This window comes from Psammomys obesus, unplaced genomic scaffold (assembly GCF_907164565.1).
Source record: "Psammomys obesus unplaced genomic scaffold, mPsaObe1.curated_primary_1811, whole genome shotgun sequence".
Taxonomy (NCBI): Eukaryota; Metazoa; Chordata; class Mammalia; order Rodentia; family Muridae; genus Psammomys; species Psammomys obesus.
The window spans coordinates 1,997,044-2,021,221 of NW_026596443.1; the positions used below are offsets into that span (position 1 = coordinate 1,997,044).

General features: G+C 46.6%; 1 protein-coding gene across 4 annotated transcripts in view; it reads right to left on the reverse strand.

The window, feature by feature from the left end:
* Positions 1-24,178, reverse strand: part of Atp2b4 (ATPase plasma membrane Ca2+ transporting 4) — a 99,317-nt gene that overhangs the window by 58,974 nt on the left and 16,165 nt on the right. Inside the window, exon 2 of one of the 4 annotated variants that reach the window (XM_055598061.1) lies at positions 7,644-7,740. The exons of the other annotated variants lie outside the window; for them this stretch is intronic. The gene's annotated coding sequence lies outside the window, so the exon portion shown is untranslated. The remainder of the gene's footprint in view (positions 1-7,643; positions 7,741-24,178) is intronic. 4 annotated transcript variants of the gene reach the window in all.

The window sequence follows — 24,178 nt, forward strand, 5'->3', positions numbered from 1 at the left end:
ACATGACTTGGCACACATGTAGCCATACACATATTCCCCAATACAGATAAGTAAATGTAACTTTAAAAGTTTTGCTGTTTTTAAAGGAAAAAGAAGAAAGTTTGGCAAGAGCCTGGGACATATAGTCCTTCTAGTTCTTGGGGGCCAGAGGCAGGAGGAGGGAGAGTTCAAGGCTTGTTGGGGCTACACAGACGCTCTAGGCCATCAAGAGTTATACAATTAGACTGTTTCAAAGACAAAATAAGAACCTGGCTATAGCAGGCGGCCATGTCTGAACTGTCTTGAGCTGGTCCTTCATACAGCTCCCCGTCTCAGACACACATGGGAAAGAGGTCGGAGGCAGAATGCTGGGCCTTTCCAGAGTGTTGACAATGCTTAGGGGTGGTGACATTGCTGCTCACTCATCAGTCTCTAATAGCTATACTCATGACAGGAAGGCAAACGAGGGCAGGGGAACTGATGACAGGATAGCACTCTGGCTGATCCAGGAACCTGAAGCCATGCTGGTCGCTCTTGGACCTGGCGGGTAGTGGGCCAGTCCTTCCTGAGGGAGAGCACTGCTTCCTGCTTAGATGTGGTAGTGCATGCCTCTAATCCCACCCCAGCACTCAGGAGGCAGAGGAAGGAGGGCGAGGGGTTTAAGGCTAACCCGAGATACAAGGGAAAGAAATGCAGTGTCAGCGTAAGAGTAACTACCTGGAGAAAGTGTGGAGATCCATAATCCAACCTCCTCCCCAAAGCACTGGGTATTTCTAAGTTAAACTAAGTATAAAGCACACCCTGGACCCAGCAAACAAGCCTGGGGGCACCACATAATGAAGTTCTCACACAGGACCTGACAAGGACATGCACATTGACAACCCTGGCACAGTATTTGGGAAACTGAGACAGGAGGATTTCTGTGAGTTTGAGGCCAGGATGGGCTACAGAATGAGACCATGCATCAAAAACAACACCCATCCAAAAAAAAAAAAAAAAGAAAGAAAGAAAGAAAGAAAGAAAGAAAATGCAACACAACACCAAGACCTTTCAATTGTGGAATGGCTGTGTTTTCTGGGGGACACTGTAACAGTCACAGCAAACCTTGGCAGGTGTGTGGGAGGCAGTTGATCTATGGTTGATGGTCTGCTCCTGTCTGGCTTACCCAGACCCAGCCTGTGACAGAGACTTCAGGACACACAGCAGATGACAACAGGAGCTCTGTGGCACAGGCATAAAGGTGGCAGCAGGAATGTGCCTTCCTTCTAGGACAATGTCACAGCCCTACCTCCACTCCCAGCCCCACCCTATAACAGCACCAATATTATCAGGACATGGAAAGGCAATACCCTGGGAACCAGAGCCACGAGAAAGCACCCTCTTCCAAATCATCTGGAACACACTGCCCCACGTCATCTCCATCCTCTTGGGACTAGATGACGATGTATGCGTGTGCGCATACCCGTGCGCGCGCGCGCGCGCGCGCGTGCGTGTGTGTGTGTGTGTGTGTGTGTGTGTGTGTGTTGGGGTATGCAGAGGGAAAAAAAAAGCAACCATTTCTTTCTGTTGGTTAAAGAGGTCGAGAGTGGATTTTGGGTGGGTGAGACAGTACCATCTAGAAGGCCTAGCATATGGGGAGCCGGCAGGTCCCCTACCCCCCAATCATGAGAAATGCTTGGGAAGATGGTCAGTTTGGAGAATTTCCTTCTCACTCCTCGGAACTAGAACAGGAAGCTGCTGGGACGCATTTAGTGCTTAAGGGCAGTGACATTCAAGCATTCAATATATACACGTTCTTGGATGACATAGATTGCCTTCTTGGGGCTGCTGTGTGTGTTTTTTCCACACATTGGTTCCAAGGGAACAAAGGGCTTTTTAGCAGCTGGATTGGCTCTGGGGATTATTTTTAGAAACAAATTTCATCAGCTTCTGTCCCGCTCATGGAGAGAAGTGGAGGGTCAATCTCCCTTGGCTATGGGAGTATGGACCTGCTGGCTCCCAGGTGATGCCTTGTCTCATCTTACCACAGAAGGGTGCCAGGCAGCTGCTTTGTGCCTAGGGTCTCCACAGAAAAGACAGCAAAGTGACTTTGCTGCGTGATGTAGACGCTCATTAGAGGATCACACAGCGGCCATCCATTTACCCCTTTTAACCTCACGAGTCCCACTGAACACAGAAAAAGAGATCCGGTCACTCTGGCCTTCCCTCATCCCAACTAGTTCCTGAAATACACAGGCAAAGGAACGAGGTCAGCTTGCTGAAGATATTTATTAAGAAAGCAAAAACGAACCAAAACAACAACAAAACTAGGTGTGGAGACACACATCTGTCATCCCAGAACTTGAGAGCATGAAGCAGGAGTTTGTGGCTACATGGTAAGACCGTATCCAAAAGAAAAAAAAAAAGGGGGAAAGGAGAAGGGGGAGAGGAGTCAGGATTCAGGAGAAAGGGAAGAAAAGAAAGCTTTAGAAAGAGACAGACAACAGGGCTCCTAAGAGCTGGTCCTCGACCAGCTTCCACATCCGGACTGAAGCCAGCCTGGGAATGGACCTCTCTATCCACCTATTCTTTTTTATCTTCTCTTCTTCCTTCTCCTCCTCCTTTACCTCCTTTTATTTATTATTTACTTATTTTGAGACAGTGTTTCTCTTTGTAGCCCTTGCTGTCCTAGAACTTCATCTGTAGACCAGGCTGGCCTCAAACTCAGAGATCTTCCGGCCTCTGCCTCCCCAGGGCTATGACTACAGGCATGCTCTGCCACTGCCAGGCTGGAAATGGGTATTTCTAACAGCTAGATCGTGAAGCTGTGGGTCAGGGAATCATTTGAGAGCGCGGTGGTGGTTCTGCTGCTTCCCACCATCCAGCCGTGTGGATCAGCAGTACCTCGGGGTTCCAAGGCTTTGAAAGCCTGAAGCAGTCAGAGCATTGCCCTAACTCCAGGCTGACAGGCAAAGGCAAGGCTGTGCCATCTCTCTGTTCTTGTCCTCTCCCTGCTCCAGTGCTCTTTGGATGTTGGTGTCCTTTTTCTTCATCTCAGAGACCCATGAGCTTTCCAAGGAGAACTGCTTCTTTTTACAGGCTACAGCCGGAGCCTGAGTTTATTTAGGAACTTGGGCTCAGGTAGAGCTGAACCCGTCACTACTGCTTTCTGTCTCTACAAGAGAGGGAGCAATACACAGATGATGGTGAAATAGCACCCCCCAATCCGTATCCTCCACTTCATCCCCACCCAGCCAAGGGCCTCTGCCTAAGGGTCAGGCCCACTATCTCCATGACACCTCCCGAGAGCTTGCCCATCACTCCCAGGCCAAGGGCCTAATTGTGCTGGTGGGGGCAGCAGCTGCTGTTTTCCGGGCTAGCTGACAGGCTGTTATAAACACTTGTTTTAGGTTGCTATGGCAAAGAGAGTGTGTAGCCTGGCTACGGTGAAGCTATTTATGTGCCTGAAATGGCAGAGTGGTATGTTTTTTATTACTTTACTTTGAAAGTTTTCCTTTCCCAACCCCCTAGAATGACATTAAAAAAAAAAAAAAAAAAAAAAAAAAAAGGAGGGGAGGCAACTACAACTTTCTCAGAAACAAAAAGAATAGAATCAGAAAACAAAGCTTGTGCCTTGAGCTGGGAAAGGGAACCCCGAAGTGAGAGCGTGGGTAAGCTGGCACTTTAAAGAAGGAACGACAGGCTTCTTGCCACCCGCTGCCTTACCACTTGGGAACTGCAGTCCCAAGTCATCAGGGAGAAGGGATGAGTCCAGGTCCCAGTCACCTCTCCATAAATTTCTGTTGCTGAGAAAGACAAGGGCTTTGTCTCTGTCCTCCAGTCACAGCATTCCTCACTCTCCCATATCCTGTCACCAAGATGAAGACACCCAGGGTCCCCCCAGCATCAGGGGAGGGGAGTCTCAGAGCTACCACACCTTCACATGGGCGGCAGGGCCATCTGGCATAGGATGTGGTCACATGTGGCTGTAGATTTACAGGGAACAACCTCTTCGGGTGCCTCTGAAGAGAGGCTCATTCCTCTACTTGCCATCTCCAGGGAGTGAGTGAGTGAGTGTGTGTGTGTGTGTGTGTGTGAGAGAGAGAGAGAGAGAGAGAGAGAGAGCGTGTGTGTCCATGTGTGTATCTCTACAACACAGCTAAGATGTTGGTAGAGGTGGTGAGATCCCAGCCATACTACTGAGTAGGCATTTAAGCTCAAATGCTATAGGAGGATTAAAACTGAGCTCAATTTTTGTTTAGACACTTGTGTCTCTGGGCCACAGAGCATAGGAAAAAATTATTTTGGCAGAGGCAGGGAGTGACCAGAAATCAGGCTCTCCAGACTACCTTTCTAAGAACTATGGCTCTCAGCCTCGTCCACTCTCCCACCCCAAAATAAAATAAACAACGAGAAAGAAAGAACAAAAGAACACCAGGCATGGTGGCACACACCTTTAATCCCAGCACTCGGGAGACAGAGGGAGGGCAGAAAGAAAAGAAAGAAGGAAGGAAGGAAAAAAGAAGAAAGAGAAAGGAAATGGGCGTGGACCACATGCAGCTCAAGAAGAACAAGAGAGAAATCACTAGTTATGACATAAACTTGCACCTACATCTGCAAACAACATACAGATTGATGCTGAAAGTGTCTACTGACTCTACTGACTTCGCTGAACGTTCTGTAGTCATTTAATGGCAGGACAAAAGCCCCCTCCCAGGGGCCACTGGTTAGACTACGAAAGACACTGCTGGTTGGAGATACAACTCAGTGGTAGATCGGTCCCATATTCAGTCCCCAGTGCCAGAGAAGAGAGAGGGAGAAGGAGAGAGGCTGATTTCAGGATCTTATCTTCCCAGTTTCTACCCTACCCCAGCTTCTTTCTGATTTGTAATCTCTTTCTAGTAAGGAAGAAACTTACACTGCTGTCGGGTGTAGTTACTAGATCAAAACAAAATGAAGACAGGGTTTGAAAATACAAATTCCTAGGCTGTTCTAGCTCCCTCCATATTGAAAGATAACTGACTGAAAGCCTTTTGGATGACACCATGGCTGGGAAAGAATACAGAAAACAACCCCTATAGGGAAAAGAGAAGGCAGGAAGAGTTGGGGGAGGATTCCAACTCCCCTGGAGGGAAGCCCCCTTCTGCTGCCTCTGGAGAGGTCAAAGTCTAACTGACAGCCCCTGGGGCTGATAAAGTGGCATTGCAAAAATAAGAATTCAAGACACATATCAGTCTAGGCAGCACCTTGAGGTCAAAAGATCAGAGCAGACAGAGTTTCTAAGCTTGTCAAACTAACTGTCAGCTTCCCAGTTCCTGGAGGGTGGGAGGGTGAGGGGAGGGTGAGGGGAGGGTGCAAAGCCGGCAGTGGGTGGGTATTGCTTTGGACAGCTGAGCACAAGCTGGTTGGAAGGTAGCAACCACGACCTCTCACCCTCCAGAAAGCCAGTGTGTGTCTCCTGGGTCTAGGTGGGTGGACACGACTCAGGAACTTCTAAAACAATACAGATGCTGACATTGACCTGTCTCAGAATCCCATAGTAGAACAAGCTTCCAAAATCATGGCCTGTAAAGAGCACCCATGCCAAAAGGCTCACCTCGGTGGTGATGAACAGAGTTCACTGTTGAAGGAGACACAGGACAGGCAAAGAGGTGACTCAGCCACAGCTGGCCACTGCTGATGGGTCTCTCAGCAGACAGAGAGTGTGTGTTATTTCTTCCAAGTGAGCAGAAAGGTTGCACTGCCGCTGTATCCCGGCTGCAGGCTAGTGTTCGACCCACCGTGTGGAATTAACAAACAAGAGTGAACCTGTGTGATGTCACCTGCAAGGTGAGGAAGAGTAGACAAGTCCTGAAAGGGCGAGTGTGCGCCACATCTCTAGAGAGAATCAGTCCTTGTAAGCCCCAGCACGATGCCTCCTGTACTGGCCCATTTCGCCTTTTAAATGTCATGACCTTGGCAGACTGACTGGATGGGAGGCGCCTCTCCCTTGGTCTCCGGGATTGGGGTATAGGAGACATGTAGGCTGTCAGCACAGGAGTCATCATTCTCTGGTGAGAAGCGAAGGGGTGTAACTCACCCACACTACGCTGTCACATTCACGACAGCCAGTATCCCCAAAGCTCTGTAACATCTCCAAGAACCTGGGAGAACTGTGGGTAGGGGTGGGAGGAGAAAGAGCTGGTGGTGCGGAGATGTTTTCTGGATTACAGGTTATCAGGCATCATGGAGGGTGAGGACTGTCTAGCATCACTCTTTCTCTCTCCACATTTTCCTCTCTATACATCATTACAAAATATGGACTCTAGTTTTTCATATCTGGGCATTACACCATCCCATCTGTTTATTTCAACATCCTAATCTCTCTCATTCTCTTTCTTTAAACATCTTCTATGACAGTCTAACTGTGCAGAACTTAATTTGCCTTATTTGGATAATCTGTGAATCCAATCACCCCCATCTTGGTCCATACAGGTGGTAAAGGCCGCAGGCGTATGCAGAGAAACAATGAGGCACCATCATCAGCACTGACATGGGGTTCTCTGTGTAGCATTGGAGTCCCAGATAATAGGACTCTGTGGCTGTTCTGTATTTTCCCAAATCCATCAGAGCCTGCCTGATGGCCAGGTCAGTTATTCATGTGGTCTCTGACAGCCTGGTGCAGAAGCAAGCTGTTGCTACTAAGAAGTGATAAGCCAGGAGCCCTAACAGAAGAAGGAGAGGTATAAGAACCCCCTATGAACTAAAACCCAAAGTCAGCATTTTGTGTTCTCTTCCAACCTTTGGAGAGGGAGTGGCTAATGGTGGAAGCATCTGGAACACTGGAAAGATGGACGACAGACTCCAAGATAATTGCTTTCAAGGCTCCCAAGGAAACCCCTAGGATGGTAAGTTTTTGCATGCTACAAGATGGCTCCGCTGTCCCTCAGGAACAGAAATGGAAGACAAGATCTATCCTGCCTGGTGGCAGAGGCCTTCTCCTTTCTCTCCCCACCACTATGCAAGGATTCAGAGAGGAACCAGAGGTAGGGGAGTATCACCTTCCCTAAAGGAGCAGCCAAACTTCTAAATCTCCCTTGGGCATCTCACAGGATCTGGCTGGGGTTTGTCAGAGTGAGCGTTCCCCACGCTCCCTGGTCAGCTGTTTGGAATTAGTAAGATCTTCATCACCAGGGAACAACCCTTTGTGGTGTTGGGAAAGCTTGTGCCTCTCTGTCCCTGTGAGTTGCCGGCCCAAAGACAAGCTGAGGACACAAACCAACCCCCTTCCCCAGACAGCCTCAGAGGACTCTCCTGAGGGGCGGGGGAGCAGGGGCTGAGCCGGGGCAGGGGCATGCGGGCAGCAGGCTAGGAGAAACTTTGCCGTCTAAGGCTGTGGAATTCTCCCACTGGGCTCCTCCTTAATCATCACAGCGCGACTGTATCCCCAACTTGGAGCTTTAAAAGGCAGCCCTGCAGCAAGAAAGACAAACATGTCAGGGAGAAGAAGGGCTGGTATACGCTGGTATAAGCACCTCCAACACAGCTCTGGAGTAACCAAGGAGCTGCAATAAGAAAGAGTCTCCCCCGCCCCCCCGCAAAGAGCACAAGCCACATGGCAGAGATGGCTTCCAGACTCCCATCCAACACTGCCTGTAGCCACATTCCTGACCCCACAGAGAATTTTGCTCCCATTATGAACCTACCTGGAGAAGGAATGTCGAACGGCTGGTGGGGATTGTTTGATTAGTTTTTGGAAACTTTCTCCTTTTAGCAGATCTGAAAAATCAGAGGCTTCATGGCCTTTTGGGAAAAGAAAAAAAAAAGTGCTAGAGCACTCATAGGTCTGAAATACTAGCTTCTAAGATGGTACAAGTGGCCTCTGAGGCCAGGTTGCTATGGTTTCCAGGAGGACAAATAGAGATTTGGGCCAAGAGAGGGGTAGGAGGGGAACTGCCTTTTTCTTCCTATGGGAATTAGTAAGATCGTTTCAAGAAAGGAGAGTATGTGCAAACAGAGGAGAGGGTTACAGGACGTGGGACAAAAAAGTGTGCAGCCTCGACCACCCCAATCCTCCTGCAAGCAACAGGGAGGAAGTCCTTGCAGGATAAGGCTCTATTCAGGGTGAGATCTCTATTCAGGACGCCCAGGAAGATGAGCACAGAGCCAAGGCTGAGCGCCCTCAGGAGAGCCTGGACCTGGAGGAGACAGGTGAGGCCAACAGCTCCCAAACCGTGTGTGAAGGCACAGTTCCCCGTAGCTGAGGCGGGTCTTGGCCACCTGCCCCCACATAGCATCAACACAACGCCTAAGTCTCCTGGTTGCTGCAGCTTTCGATCCAAAAGAACAGGATGGGTGGGCCAGCGCCAAGAGGCAGTCTGCTGACATGCCCTCCCAGCAGGGGCTGTCAGCAGAATGTGGCCACCTAGCCAAGGAGTTCCCTTTTAGGCCATGGGGAGCTGTGCTTTCTGAGAGCCTCCATCTGGATGACAGCAACAGAGCTCACATCCTCTTGCCTCCTTCTGGAGAGGTGGCAAAGAAGGAGTTGCTCAGGGTTCTGCCATCTTTAGAAACAGAGACTTGGGTGCTACAGTGGACTAAGTTCTACCATCTCCTATCGCTTTCTCAAAACAGAGGGACTGTCGTCAGCTGACCACAGCCAAGAGGTCAAGAAATCACAGTTCACTGACAAATGCATCAGTAAACCCCTGGCCTTTTCCGGGAATAGACCCCTGCTTTCCTGCCAATGACAGCAGCGGCTCTCAACCTGCAGGTCGTGACCTCTTGGGAATTGAAGGATCTTTTCACAGGGGTCTCCTAAGACCACCTGCATACCAGATATTTACATTGTAATTTATAACAGCAAAATTTGCAGTTATAAAGTAGCAATGTGATAATTTTATGTTTGGGGGTCACCACAGCACGAGGAACTATATTAAGGGATCGCAGCATCAGGAAGGTTGAGAACTCCTGAACTACAACATGACACAACTCACAGAATCCCAGAGTCCCAGCCTTGTGGAGGACTTCGGGGAAACTAATAGAAACCTCATGGCTTTACACAAGTTGTGGGAAAAACATGGGGCCTCGAATTGGACAAACATGCTGCACAGTATAGATGGGAAAGCAGAGTAGAGGCAAAGCAGGGAATAAGGCAGCCTTATGAGGCATGGACGGCAGGCGAGCACTGTCTTCCTTTACCTGTTCACTCATGCGAATCCTGCCTCTCTGGGGCCTCAGGGCTTTATGCAGGATAGCTCATTCACAACCTAGATACCCTCCTCCCCATTGTGGGTTTAGCCCTATGCCCTGAGAGAAGGGGACCTTTCTGCTTTTTCCAGGCTACTACCTACAGTTGTATTGGGTGTGCCCTGCACAAAAATACCAAATAAGGAGGTGACTGGAATACAAAATCTATACTTTTGTTGTTATTTTGTTTGTTTGTTTGGATGAGCCTGTATCACGGGCTATATTCATCTTTCTAAAATTTTTGCTAAGGGGGCTGGAGAGATGGCTCAGTGGTTAAGAGTACTGTCTGCTCTTCCAAAAGACCCAGGTTCAATTCCCAGCACCTACATGGCAGATCACAACTGTCTGTAACACCAATGTTAAGGGATCTGACACCTTCATATTAATGCATATAAAATTGAATAGATTATTTAAAAAATATTTGTAAAGAAGCATAACAGAACTAATTATTCTTAACTCTTGGCCTGAAACATTAACTGGACCAACAAGACCTTAAAGAGGAAAACTGGCAGTGAATCCTGTTTGCCCAGGGATATTCCAGAAGCAGAAGCTTAGGATGCCAAAGCAATCAGGCACACAGACAGACAGGTCCAAGGCCACCTATATCTCCACCAAGGAGACCAGACCTACCCACTCCTAGCCATGCTGCTGCCTCTGTAGTTCAGATTCAGGACTGCGTTTCCCAACCTGTCTTTTCTTAGTCTTGTCCACAGCCAGAAGGCTGAAGCAGGAGGGTCATGATTTTGAAGCTAGCCTGGGCCACATAGACCCAATCTCAAACCAATAACAAAACAACAAAGTAAGTCACCAAATAAAAGTGGGGGTGTTATAAAGGATTGCCATAGTCATTGGATGAAGAAGGCCCATAGTAAAAAGATATTGGAGAACAAGAGTAAGCTTACTGTCCCTCTGCAAGAGGCTACCAATTCCTCTGGCCACCTTGTTGCTATGCTCCCCATTCTGGATCCGACACTCAGTTCTACCCACCAGGCAGACACTGGCTTTCCCTGTTTTGACTCCTCCCAAATCTCTAACTTTTGTAACTGTCTTGAGGAATCTGCTGGCCATTTGTTAGGTGGTGTCAGCAAGAAGCCAGAGGTGGAAAGAGTCCACAGTTGATTTAAAAGAATGCTACACAGGAGCTTGTTCTGAGGTATCGCTTCCCAGGCCTTAAAGCACTTTGCCATTTGGTCTATGTGATAATCTTTTAAGAAAGGGCAGATTTTAATAACATATGGGGCTCACTGGTTAAGTGACTCACTAATTAAGACCATAAAACCAGCCATACACCCAGGAAGAATCCAGAAGCAGCTAAGATATATGACATGCTGCATGGTCCAATCGAGGAAGTAGAGGGAGCCAGGCCTGGGGTTACAGGCTCATAATCCCACCTACTTGGAGACTGAGTCAGGAGGACAACCATATTGTCTATATATTGTCACAAATACCATTGTCAGAGAGTTTTGAAAAACCAAGAAGTTCCAGTCTTTTCTTGGGTTGCAGACCCAGTTTAAAGTCAGCCTGGGCAGAAACACAGCTGGAGGTGGGTCTGAGACCAGGGCCTTACATAGCTGGCTGGTTTATCTTCAGCTCTGTTCAAGAACATCCCTGGTCTCAAGATAAATAAACAGAAAAGCCAGGCATGGTATTGCCTGTAATCTTAGCACTTGGGAGGTGGAATCAGGAGGATCCAGAGTTCAAGGCCACTTTGGGCTACATAGGATTCCACCTCAGACCAAGAGTATTAGGGATAGAGCGCAGTGGCAGAGCACTTGTTTTCTATGAGTGAGCTCTGGTTCCATGGCCAGGACCAGGAACACTGCTTCCCCATAAATACACATACACTGGAGAGTGGGACAGGAGAGTTGTACACAGGAAGAGGATTATTTTAGACAGTACACTGGAGCTAGAGGATCCCTATCCTGGTGAGCTCCAAGGATTATTACAGGCTTCTCTGACTTCCTCTCAGAGGTGATTGTGTATGTGTGATGTCTGTGTGTGTCACTGTCATTGTCGCAGGTACCTTAAGAATACAGATTGTGGTCTAGATAGAGGCTCTGCAGCTACGGGTGCACTGAGGGTGCATAAAAGAGAGAGCTGCAGAGGAAGAGTAGGAAAGGAAGGGAGAGGGCTCTCCTCTAGGGGTCTCCCAGTCTGGAGAAGTCTGGATGAAGGAGCCAGGCCACACCATATAAAAGAGCCTGTGGTCACAGTACAGTGTGAACACAGGAATTCAGGAGGCTCTAGGTGCTGGAAAACATGATCCCCAGGCTCACAGCAAGCACACTCCCTGGGACAGGCCACTTAAATCGAGGTGGAAAGCCCAGGTAATCCCCCTCAGGTAAACTCCTCAGTAGCACTCAGGGGCCCATGTGATGTCACACACTTTGTTGAAAGAGATCTCTGGAGCTAGCTGTAGTGGATCTCTCATTTAATCCCAGAACATGGGAGGCAGAGGCCAGCCTGGTCTACATAGTAAGTTCAGGACAGCCAGAGCTGTATAGTAAGACTCTGTCCAGAAAAAAGAAAACAAAACAAGAAAGAAAAAAACAGAAGTGGTCTCTAGAAGATGAGCCCTAGAAGGTTTTACACCTTCTCTCACTATCTGCAAGAGCAGGCCCCTGGTTTCCTGCCTCTGACTTACCGTGGACTGTGCCTTGCCCAGAGAGTCAATTAAAGTAGAGTCTGGTTGGTGAGCGCACTGCACATTCGCACAATGGAATTGTTATTCAGTTATTCAAGGAAGGAAACTCTGACACATTGCAATACAGAGGCTCAAAAACATGATACTAAGTGAAACAAACCAGACACAAAAGGACAAATACTGTAGATTCTGTTCATATGAAGGACCTAGAATAGAGACAGGAAGGAGAGTGCTGATTACCAATGGCTGGGGATGAGGGGGAAGGTGTGGGCATTGTTCAGTAGGAACACTTTCTGTTCAGTAGATAAAAAATTCTGGAGATGGATGGTGGTGATGGTTTTATAACAGTGTGGCTGTACTTCATGCTAGTGAAAAGGGTAAGTTTAATGCTTTAGGTATTTTAACACACACACACACACACACACACACACACACACACCTTGAGGGCAGAAAGCAAACAGTGCTGTTGAAGGCATGTTGTGTGTGTGTGTGAGTAGCACAGAACTTAGTTCAGAGTTTGGGCCCATCATGGTCACAGAGGTAAAAAGCTGGAGCTACAAAGTACGGTCAACCATAGACAGTGATGGCTGACATGCTTAAGCCTGGGAGACCAGGAGGGCTTGGTAAACAGCAAACAGCAAACAGGTGACCTGGTGAGGATGGAAGCAGCCATGGAGAGGGAAAACAGACAGGGCTTTCTAAATACAAAGGGTGGAGGTGGTGGAAGGGCAGCGAGGATGCTAAACAAGAGGGCGACCAAACACTTATGAAGGAGCAGCACGAAAAAGCCGGTGCCATCTACTGTCACTTCCAAAGTCACACAGACCTGGCTGGAGTAAGGACAACGACAGAGGGCCCCTAGATTCCTACGCACCTCCTACATCATCCCACTGGGTCCCCAACAGCCTTGGGGTAGAGGTGCCTACCACCTCAATTTCACAAGCAGAAAACTGTTGGACATGTGTCTGGGGACACACAGAAAGAGGCAGAGTCAGAGTTCACACCAGAGGCTGACAAAAAGCCAATCCACCCAACAATCTTGCCTTTGAGATATACTCTAGGCATGGAGATTCTTTTCAAGGCACCAGTCGTTCAAGCATTGTGCAGCGGTTAAGGACATAGGCAGTTTGTGTACAGCTGGCCCGAACTCGAGAGCCATCACCACTACATGTCTGACCCTCGCGTATGTAGTTAAAGACTTTGGTCTTAAGTTTAGGCATGAAAGACAGACACGCAAACACACACACACACACACACACACACACACACACACACACACACACCAATGGGGTAGGGCTAGATGAGTTGGTGTTATTGTTTGGTGGTGTTGGGAAGCAAACCCGGGGCCTCAACTGTGCTAAACAGACTTTACTCTTGAACTAAGTCATCAACCTCACGGTTGGACTGTCTAGTCCATTTCATTTTATTTACTTCACAAGTCAGAAGGTGAAAAAAACTATCTACCAACTGGTAGAAGAAAACGAACCTTCATTGAATTGTAATGAGCTGGATTGGAAGCCACGCTCTGATTCTGGACAAGTTCCCCACCACCAGCCGCCACTCGGTGTCCAGGTAACGTGAGGAGCACTGTCATGCGCCAAGCGTCATTTGGCTTATTTCTGTGGGAAAGCACTTTGCTTATGACCACCGAGGTCCTCAGCACGAGAGGCACATTTTGCCCTCACCCAACTGACTTCTGACCATACTCTTTTTCAGAGTTCCTCTTTGCAAACCTTTAGGCACGAATATTCATGCCAACTTAATTCCTTCTAAAATCAGTATGACTTCCTACCTAAGTTCCAAGCTTTGATTTAGGTAAAGAAGCTAGCATGTTTAATACCTGCTGCACCATTATATATATTACGTGAAATTATGAATGTTAGTGATTAAAGTGGCTAACACAGCAGCTGCCCCAGAAATGGTAATAGTTGTTTTTCTTTGGATCTGAGCCACAACATATTTTCATTTTATGCCTGTCCCTGCTTTGCCTGTGTGTGTGTCTGTGTGTCATGTATGCGCACTGTCTGTCTGCAAAGGATAAAAACTGCCATGGGATCCTCTGAAACTAGAGTTACAGATGATTGTGAGCTACAATGCTGAGCACCGGGAACTGATCCCAGTCCCCTGCAAGATCAGCGAGTGCTCTTAACTGCTGAGCCATCTCTCCAGCCCTAGCTGTAATGTAAGCTTTTTCTTAACTGCCACATTTACGTCTCCATTTGTGCTCCTTTCCCTTTGCTAGTTTGGGAGATACAGTTTTCATCTAGAATTTTAAAAAAGCACATACAAAAATTTTATGTTGTGGGGGCATGCATGTGCCACAGCACATGTGTGGAGGCTGGATGGCCTCTGGGAAGCCAGCTCTCTTCTCCTACCTCCGTGTGGAGCCGGGGACTGAACTGTCAGGCTTCCTCAGCAAGTGTTTATCCACTGACCCATCTCTCCAGCTCTCACCTGAAAACCTTAACCTGGACCTGATATTATCTGCAACCTCTTCCTGAATTATGCAAGGATCTACCAACACTTAAACTCCAATGACTCACCTTCCCATTTATATGCCATAGCTATTAGGATGATAATTACAACTTCATTTTTTTATCCGGACACACTAGACATTGTTATTTTTATTGTCTTTATCATCAATTACAATTTCATTTTTTCATCCCTACATACCAGACATTGTTATCTTTATTGTCTTTTCCATCAATATTTAGATTTAGCTCTGTGCTTATCATTTCTTCTGGAATTTTAGCTCTTTTCCTTAAGTAATTTTTCTTCTTGAACTATGTCCCCTAGAACTTTCTTCACTGTATGTATATATGTAATTATTTTTACTGTCTTCTAATTTATAAGGAAACAGCAGTCAGCCTGATACGGTACCTTTAATCCCAGCACTCCAGACAGACAGATCTCTGTGAGTTAGAGGCCAGTCTGCTCTACACAGTGAGTTGTAGGACAGCCAAGGCTATGTAGAGAGACCCTGTCTCAAAAAGCAAAAACAAAATAAAACAAAAAATAAATTATGTATGTATGTATAAGATAAAATTTCATCAATTTTTGAGCATTGTGTCTTCACACAAGATCTTTTCTAGGTGCTGGCAAAATATAACATATAGGCCAAAATGTGAGGGCTGCCTGTTTTTGTAAATGATGTTTTATTGACACAAAGCCACAACTACCATTTAAACATCGTCCATGACTGCTTTCATACCATAATTGCACAACTAGTAGTTATGCAGAGACCATATGGCACAAAGCCTAAAATGTTTACCTTCTGGCCCTTAAAAAAGAAAGAAAGAAAGAAAGAAAGAAAGAAAGAAAGAAAGAAAGAAAGAGAGAGAGAAAGAAAGAAAGAAAGAAAGAAAGAAAGAAAGAAAGAAAGAAAAGAAAGAAAGAAAGGAAAAAAAAAAGCCTTGTCAATTTGGCTCTGTTCTCAAATTCAGGGTCAGGAGCCCTATCAACTGAGCTATCCAAGCCTTCTGTTGGCTCTATTCTCTAACCCTTTACACTTTCATTTTTTTCTTTATTTTTCATCTCTTCCATCTTCTATATCCACTTCTTCAGAAAATATTTTTTACTAATCTTGTTCTTAGTTATACTAAACTATTTAAACCAAGCTTTTAAGTGTTAACTCCTGAGAGCCTGGGATTGTACCTCTGTGGTATAGCACTTGATTTTGGGCTTAATCCTCAGCATCCTCAAAAGCGGAAAGGTCATAAAAACTAAATGTTGCAGGAATGGTGGCTCATTTCAGTAATTCCAGTATTCAAAGGCTGAGGCAGAAGGATTACCATTAGTTCAAGGTCAACCTCTGCTGCAGAGTGAGATATTGTCTCTAAAAACCAATAATAAACCCAGCTGTGGTGGCTCACTCCTTTAATCCCGGCACTCAGGAGGCAGAGGCAGCCAGATCTCTGTGAGTTGGAGGCCAACCTGGTCTACAGACAGAACCCTACAGGGCTACACAGAGCTACACAGAACCCTAGCTCAAAAAACCAACCAACCAAACATAGACACCTCTCCCCCCAAAAAAACAACCAATAAAAATAATAAAATATGATTTTCCTTTATTCTACTTGGTTCTTCATCATATCTGCCTGGTCAACTGGGTTTCCTTTCTCTTCATTATTCTTTCAATACCGTGCTAACTCTGATTATCTGCCATTTCTGTGAGTCTGGTCTGAATCATGTCTACTGCCCAACCTCCCCGGCAATCTGGGAAATGCAAATGTAGAACGGGAATAGACAGGAGCACTCAGGAGGACTGTAAAGTTATGGATTCATTGTGAGCTTCAGGTCAGCCAGGGGTATAGAACAAGGCTCTGGAGAGCGTGTGCTATGTGGGAGGAGGGATGGTGGAGGGAGTGTACCAAAGAAGAGAGGGAAGGGAGGGGAGAGGGGGCATTCTCCAGGTGCATGGTCAAAGCTACCAATGGTGGCAAGGCCCTCAGACTTAAACTCCTACTGTCAACACGCTGCTTTGAACACATGAGCCTAGCAAGCGTTTTCTCAATGAACGAAATTCTCATCAGAGCATGATGTGGGTGGGAGAAGGCAGAGTCAACGCAAGCAGAGCAGAGTTGCTCCTTGACTGAGTTAGAGGCAAGGGTGCCAGCGAATTGCAGAAGCCTGATCTCCCTGTTTGGGTGGGACTGTAGAGAGCCATTACATTTCACAAGGGAAGCAGGCTCAGTTGCCCCACAGGCCTGAGTGTGCCTCTCCTCTGGGATCCACAATAAAACAGCCTAGGGCACGACCCAAAGCCCTTCCAGGCCAGACTTGTTGGATTCTAAATACCAACCCCACCCAGGACGGAGTGGTAGCTGTGGGCTCCAGACACCAGGCGCAATGACTGGTGCAGGAGATTTGTCCTGTGAGGACCTCGCTGCCGCCCTTGCCCTGGGCAGGAACGCAGCGTCTGGACCTGCCTCTCCCTGCCCTCCGCCCGCAGGCGCCCGGCGCAGCTGGCTCCCAGCACTGCTGAGGATGGTGAGCAGCTGGGGAAACACAGGCCTAAGCCCCTGGGGCCTGGCTCAGCCCAGAAACCCAAAATAACGCGACTAGCTCCACCCTGACAGCAGTTATTGCTCAAGAAGGGGACCTGTGACTCACGGCAGCTCAGCCAACCTATAGGCTCAGGCTCCTCCCTCTCTAAGACCCCGCCCCCTCCCTGTCCCTTTCCACCAAACCCAGGAGGACCTCGCCCTTCATCTAGCCCTACCAAACCTTAAACAAAAACTGGTGATGGCAGTGGCTCTAGCAAGGTTTTCTCTGGAGGAGCCCAGTGCAGACCCCAGGACCGCTGAGAACACAGCTCCACAACTCTGTGCATTCTTAATCAACAATGGTAAATCAAGGGATGCCTGGTCGACTCTGGAGTGCGAGTTTGGAAGGTAGCACTGGGTAGAAGAGAGGCCCCTGAATCTTCCTCTCAGCAGCAGACACATGGCCAGGCAAAGTGGCCAGTACCCCTTGAGTATGTGGGGAGGATGAAAACACAGAGTGAAAACTAACCAGCCTTCTCCATTGCCAGTGGGGACTACCACTTTCTGTGACCTCAATTTTTACAGTCTGATTTAGAAAAAATCTGCCTGTAAATCACAATGTTTTTAACTTCCCAGAGATGTCAATTTAGATTTCATCCTCTAGATTATCATAACAATTCTTTGTGGTTAGAAGCAGATGACAAATGGGGCTCAGAGGTTAAGTGCCTTACCCTAGCTGGTGACGAGGTCAAGCATGGAATTCGTCCCGGAGTCTCTGTTGTCTCCCAGGATTGCCAGGCTCCCCTCCACTCTGAGTAGGCCATTTCGCTGGCTGAGACTCACTGTCTTACCTACAGTATAAGGAAGACCCACTCTGCTCAATTTGTGGGATCTGCAGAAATACCACCCTATTCTGGGGAATAGGGAGCGCAGGACACTCACTGGACAGGGCTCCTCACTCCAGCCTTCAAAATAATGCCCTGTATGCCTGTACATTCACATTTCTTACAGGATTTTTACAACAACCCTGTAAGGTATTCAGAATTATACCTTAAAAATTATCTGATACTTAAAAAAGACAAAAGGCAGAATTTAGAGCCAACTGGCATGTTCTATTTTCTCTGTGTATTGCTGCAAGAGGTACTGAGTGAATTAATGTGACAATAAGGATTCTTCTATATTAATCATGGAAACCCCAAACACTTCCCTCCATTTTCTTCTCCATTTTCCAAAGATGCTCAGGAAAGAGGAAGATGAAGGATGGAGACCTCTCTACTGCCCAGGGGCAGACCATGGGCATACTGGCCCAGAGTTAACCCAGAGTCACAGAGCTTGTGAATGAACCCAAGACTTCACGCAACCTGTGGTCCTGTGCTGAACATGTGCTAGCATTCTTTGGATGGCCTGTGTCTGCCACAGAGGCCACAGTGACTCTTCATTACTTTGAATTTATGGAAACCAGTTTGTACAACCTCCAACAGGTTGGCATCCAGACTGGATTCGGGACGATCCTAACTGCTTTAGGGTGTCAGGTGGCCTCTCTGTCCCCACCATATATACTGAACCCTGTGTTTGTTTCTGGTCACACATTTGCTTGTCGCCCTTTTGATGTAGACAGCCCCCCTTAAGCTGCCTAATTCCTTTTTCACTGTCTCTCTCTGCTCTATTCTTGGATGATATTTTAAAGTTTCTTTTCTTTAAAAATATAGCTGCAGATAGAATATACTTAGCTTGTCTTTACACATGAATGTGTAATAGAACAAAGACAGGAAAACCTCATAGTTCTCACCAGCCAGGAGTCATGGTGAGAGCTCAACCTTGCAGGAGGGGCCAGTCCTGGTCATTAGTGAATAAACTCACAGGTTTACAGGGGGCTTTATTTAGGATATTATTCTGCCAGAACGCCTGGCATTGAGCTGAGCCTGGGTAGGAGCCACTTTGCATTTGTAACTCCCACTTCAAACACAAGTTGGTCTGCTCTTCTCACACCTTCTTGTGGGATCCAGACGTGCAGAGGAAGAAACATCCCCAAAGGTTGTCTGAGAGTCCCAAGCCTTCTTGCCACTCATCCCTGTCATACAGCCCAGACTCCACACCCTGCCAGGATGGCTCCAGATCACAGCTCTCAAAGCAGAGGCTGTGGGCCTCAGCCTCGTTCTTTCCTTTTGTAGAATTATATTGATCTTCCCCTTCTACTTGCTTCTGCTGGACCATGTAACCAGTTCCTTGTGCTGTAGGACCAATGCTCACTATCTGATTAGGGAGAAGTTTAAGTCAACAGCTCGGTACGTAGCATGTTCCACATTTCTTTTAAAAATGTATATACTAACCTGGGTGCAGGGTGCGTGCCTGCAGCCCCACGTACTCAGGGGGCTGCTAATTCTACTCAAGGAGAATTATTTAAGCTCAGGAGTTGGAAGCTGGCCTGGGCAATGGAGTCAGAGTGTGTCTGTGTGTCTGTCTGTCTCTGTCTCTCCCTGCACATACATTTAAAAGAGTGAAGAAATATATAAACACATCAATTACTATAAATTTGAATTTATTATAAGTTTATTTAGGCTTTTTATCTCTCTCTAATTTTCCAAACCTCCTAGAATAACCTTGCATAGAAGCAGAACAGAACTCAAATACGGCATCCATGAGGCACGGTTTGAATTCCACAGCCTTCACTTGGCACTCAGGGGAACTTGGGTAAAGTATGACTTTATCTGTTGGCTCAGGTGTCTCTTTGAAAGGGAGGATGGGCAGGACACCTTCCTTCTAGAGGAGATTCGGCTATGACACTTAGCATCTGTCTCGGTGGGCGTGAGTAACACAAATGTTAGATACTTACATATTACTGTTATTCCTAGAGGACAAGGTAAACATCCTTAGAAATGACATTTGGAAATGCTACTCTAGGATACGAGACCCTGTCTTTAAAAAAAAAAAAAAAAAAAAAAACAAACAAAAACACTTCACTAAAGATACACCATTTGCACGAAAAGAAACCAACAAAAACCCTCATGCTCTTCTAAAGGTGTCTTTGCCAGTGACTGGAGCAAGAATAAGCACAAAGGAAGGTTTAGATGTGTAAATGGTCACATGAAAAGAGAAAAGTAGGAGAGGAAAGGGGCGTCAAAAGGAGCAACCACTGAGACAAACACAGCATTCGTGAAAGAAAACAGAGATGGCATTTTCTCCTCTTACAGTGCAGGAGACTAACCAGAGGGCTAAGAATTCACTCTGTCACTGAGCTACACTCTAGCTCAAGAGGGGTTTTGGGGAAAACAAAATAAAACAACAACAGAACAACCCCAAACCAAACCCATAAAACTAGCTAGGTCAGACCACTGATCTAGTCTGATCAGAGCAACTGATCCAACTCTCAAACACTAAGCTTAAAAACAACATACACAGCCATACTCCACAGCACCTGTAACCCCAGAACACTGGAGGCTGAGGCAGGAGGATGGAGGGTTCGGGGCCTCCCATCCTGAGTGACACAGAGAGACCATGTCTCAAACAAAACAAAAGATCCCCAACTAAGTCAAAAAGAAGAAACCAGAGCAGAACTGCGAGCACAGCAGCACTAGAGGAGAAGGGTCTGCTGGGTGGAGGGCTCTGCTTGGTTAGGCTGTTAGGGATCATGCTGCCTGGTGCCTCAGCAGGGTGAGCAAGGGGCTCAGTGAGGAACAACTCCAGCTCAAATGGGTATGGAGGTGGGATGAGAGGCTGCGATGGAGAGCAGGCCTTGCTATGTCGAGTGTAGTTGGGACCCTGGATTTCTTTACTTTTTTTTTTTTTTTTTTTTGACAGGATTTTTCTTTGTAGCCTTAGCTGTCCTGAAATGTCCTCTCTAGACCAGGCTGGCCTCGAACTCACAGAGATCCACCTGTCTCTGCCTCTGGAGTGCTGGGATTAAAGCGACCATTGCCAGGCTTTACACTGTTTTTTTAAATCTGACTTTGCAACCTGTCTTACCTGTTTTGTGCCAAGAATGTAAGTAGAGGATGAACACCAGAAAAAGGAATTACCACCAGGACGTCAGTTCTCCTGAGGACCTCTTACACTGGTCTCAACATGCGGATGGGGGGCCCTTCAGACTCCTAGCATGTGTCTGAGCAAGGCGAGACACTGAAAAGTGAGGTTTGCTCAAACAAGGCTTCAGCCAGCCATGGTGGCTTACACCTAAAATCCCAGCACTTGGGAGGTTAGAGGCAGGAGGATTCTCAGGAGTTCAAGGCAAGTTCGGTCACTAATTCCAAGTCAATGTGGACAACAGAACAAGACCCTGTCTCAAAACAAGCAAGCAAACAAGCAAATAAACTCCTCTAAGGGTTTCATAACGCCGGGGACCAAGACCCAAAGTAGCATCTCCTGTGGCACTGACTGGCCATGGTTTGTGTTTTTGTTTTCACATCCCCGTTACTAATGTCCCAGGAAGACTCCCCTAGTTCCTGTCTTCTGAAGACTCCAAGGGCACAAGAAGAGGTTCCCAGGCTATCACCCTAGCCCATGTACTTTTGCCTTCACTCTTCAAGGACTTATTTCCCCCTTTCTAGGTCTGCATGCTCCAATGTTTGTCGAGACCAGGCAGAGAACAAAACAAAGTGAAGCCGACAGCATTCAGCACCAGAAGACACAGCCAGAAGCTTCACAGCCATCAGAACAGGGCTGTGGTTGCTTAGCTCCTGCTGACTGTTGCCATGGAAAAAAGGTAGGCTGAAAGCATCTGGGCTTCTAGTTTGTTTGTTGGTTGGTTTGCTTTGGGAGGGTGGGGTGGGGTAGAGTGGGGGGAACCAAGAAATTTGTTTCTGTGTCAATCTTCTTACTTTTAAATTTTGGTAACCAACCATAATTAATCTGCAGGGTTGTTTGGATAGGAGGAAGCAGAGAATTTGAGAGTCGAAGTGTCCTTGAAGTATATTCAGCCCAAACTTTATTTTAGCCATGAACACATTGAGAACTGGGACGTTTTGGTGAGTTGCAGAGGCCAGGAGCAACCCAAAGGACTCAATGTCTGTTCTCAGATCAGCTCCTCTAGACAGAGCTTCTCAGCAACTTGGATGTGAGCGCCTTGAAAACTCTGACAACAGCAAAAGTTTCCTGAGCATGTAAAGGCCCGAATCAATCCAAGATCAAGTGTATTTGTAGGAGGTTCTAGAATTCAAAACCAACTATACTTCTATGGAGTTCTGGCTGCACGTGCCTGTGTCGTATGGTGGGACCTCACTTCGGCCTCGGTTCTTAGGACACAGGGGAAGCCCTCGTGGATGCTGTCGCGCCACGAAGCACCAGGGAACGCTGTATGAAAGCCTTTGGCTCAGACTCCAGGCTCCTGTGTGTTGTGAACTGCAGTGTTTTCAGTGCACACACTAAGCTCCCCCTTTTGTAGAAACACACTGGTTTAATTACAGAAGTTAACGATTTTTAATATTTCAGCATGTATCAAGTTAGTGTATTTTGGGATTATATTGTTAGAATGTTTCATTTTAGCCAGAGATGGTGGCTCACACCTTTAATCCCAGTACTCAGGAGGCAGAGGCAGGTAGACCTGATTTCCAGGCCAGCTTAGTCTATATAATGGGTTCCATGACAGCTAGGGTTACATACAGACAGACTCTGTTTAAAACAAAACAAACAAAACAGAATGTTTTATTTTATTTTGTTTGTGAGGTGGAGTCTCTCTATCATGTAGCTCTGGCTATTCTGAAACTGGTCCAGGCTGGCCTCGAACTCATAGAATGTTTGATTTTAAAAATTGCTCTTTGACTTGCTTACTTAAGTTCCATTTATAAAAAACAAAACAGCACTGTTGGGAGCCAATGAAATGGCTCAGCATGTAAGGGACCTTGCTGTCAAGCCTGATGTTCTGCATTTGACGCAAGGGACCCACTGGTGAAAACAGAGACCACCTCAAGTTGTCCTCTGGTCTTCACGCTTACACTGTGGCAAAGCCCCCATGTCTTCGGCACAGACACAGAATGAGTAAACGGGTGTTAAAAAAATAGCTAAGTTGAATTTTGCTTGTGCTTAAGAAGAATTTACAGCAATTTCTGAAATGGCTTTAACATACTTCTGCCATTTTGTGCTTTGTATTTATAAGAGCAGCATTCTCAGAATTGACAATTATAAAATCAAAATATTAGTCAATTTTGAAAACCATTGAAGATGTTCTATGTTCTCTAGTATCAAATCAGCAGCCAAGATTTAATTCTTTGTCTAAAAATAAACAAGCATGTCTCATTAGCATGCAAAGTTGCTTTCATTTTTAAATGGTAAAATCATAAGTATACCAACCAAAGAGTTGTTTTTAAAATAAATATATTTATCATTTATTATCAGTAAGTGTTTGATTTGTATACTTATTTTAACTTGTATACTTACTTCATACTTGTATATTTTATATACTTGTGTATTTTTTACTTGTATACTTATTTTATACCTATATACTCGGGCTCCTGTGAAAATTATGTAGCTCTGGCTGTTCTGAAACTGGACCAGGCTGGCCTCAAACTCACAGAATGTCAAAAGAGGTCATAATTAAAAAAAGTTTAAGCAGTCTTACTCTAGACCACCCTGTCAGTCATTCAGAGGCCTTCGCAATTAATTATTCACACATGGAATGATGAGTTGCTGAGCAGGGATTCGAGCTCTGGGAAGGAAAAGGGTAAATTTAGTGTGGTCTTAACTTGATTTTAAGGAAAGATTTTATTTGTTAGTCCATCCATCCATCCATCCATCCATCCATCCATCCATCCATCCAGGCATGCATTCTTCTCTGATCACAGTATGAGGCAATGTCTGTGCTGTATTTAATACTGGCTACACAGAGGTGACTGAAGCATCACTTCTCCTTTGAAGTAGCACACAGGCTGCCTAGTAGGTTTGCTGGAATCGCTGTACCTCAGCAACTACACTGCAGTAGCCTGTGAACTCTCAGCTAATATTCACATCCGCATCTGTAACTCACTGCCTCTGAAAGCATCTCCCAGTGCCAGGTGCTATCCTCAAGGACTGAGAGAGGACTGTAGACTCTCCTCCACCCTGAGCCCAGAGCACTCGAGTGATCCACAGGAAGTAAGAGCACTCAATGCCAAGCCCTTTCCAGGGCAAGAAAGGCAAAAGTGATTCATGCATTACCTTGACCCAGTGGCCACTGCATTCCAGCTGACATCTCTGTGAGTGCATACTAGGAAAAGCTGGGGAGATTACAGCCTAGACATTCTTGCCTGCTTATCCAGTGGTCTGCCCAATTCCAGTAGCAGATGGTAGTTGATCGGGGTGACCAAATAGTGATGCTTCCCTTGGGTCATCACAGTTTCTGAAAAGAACTTTGCCACCCAGCCTGGCTCCCTCTGAAGACAAGAGTTTTCCCAGC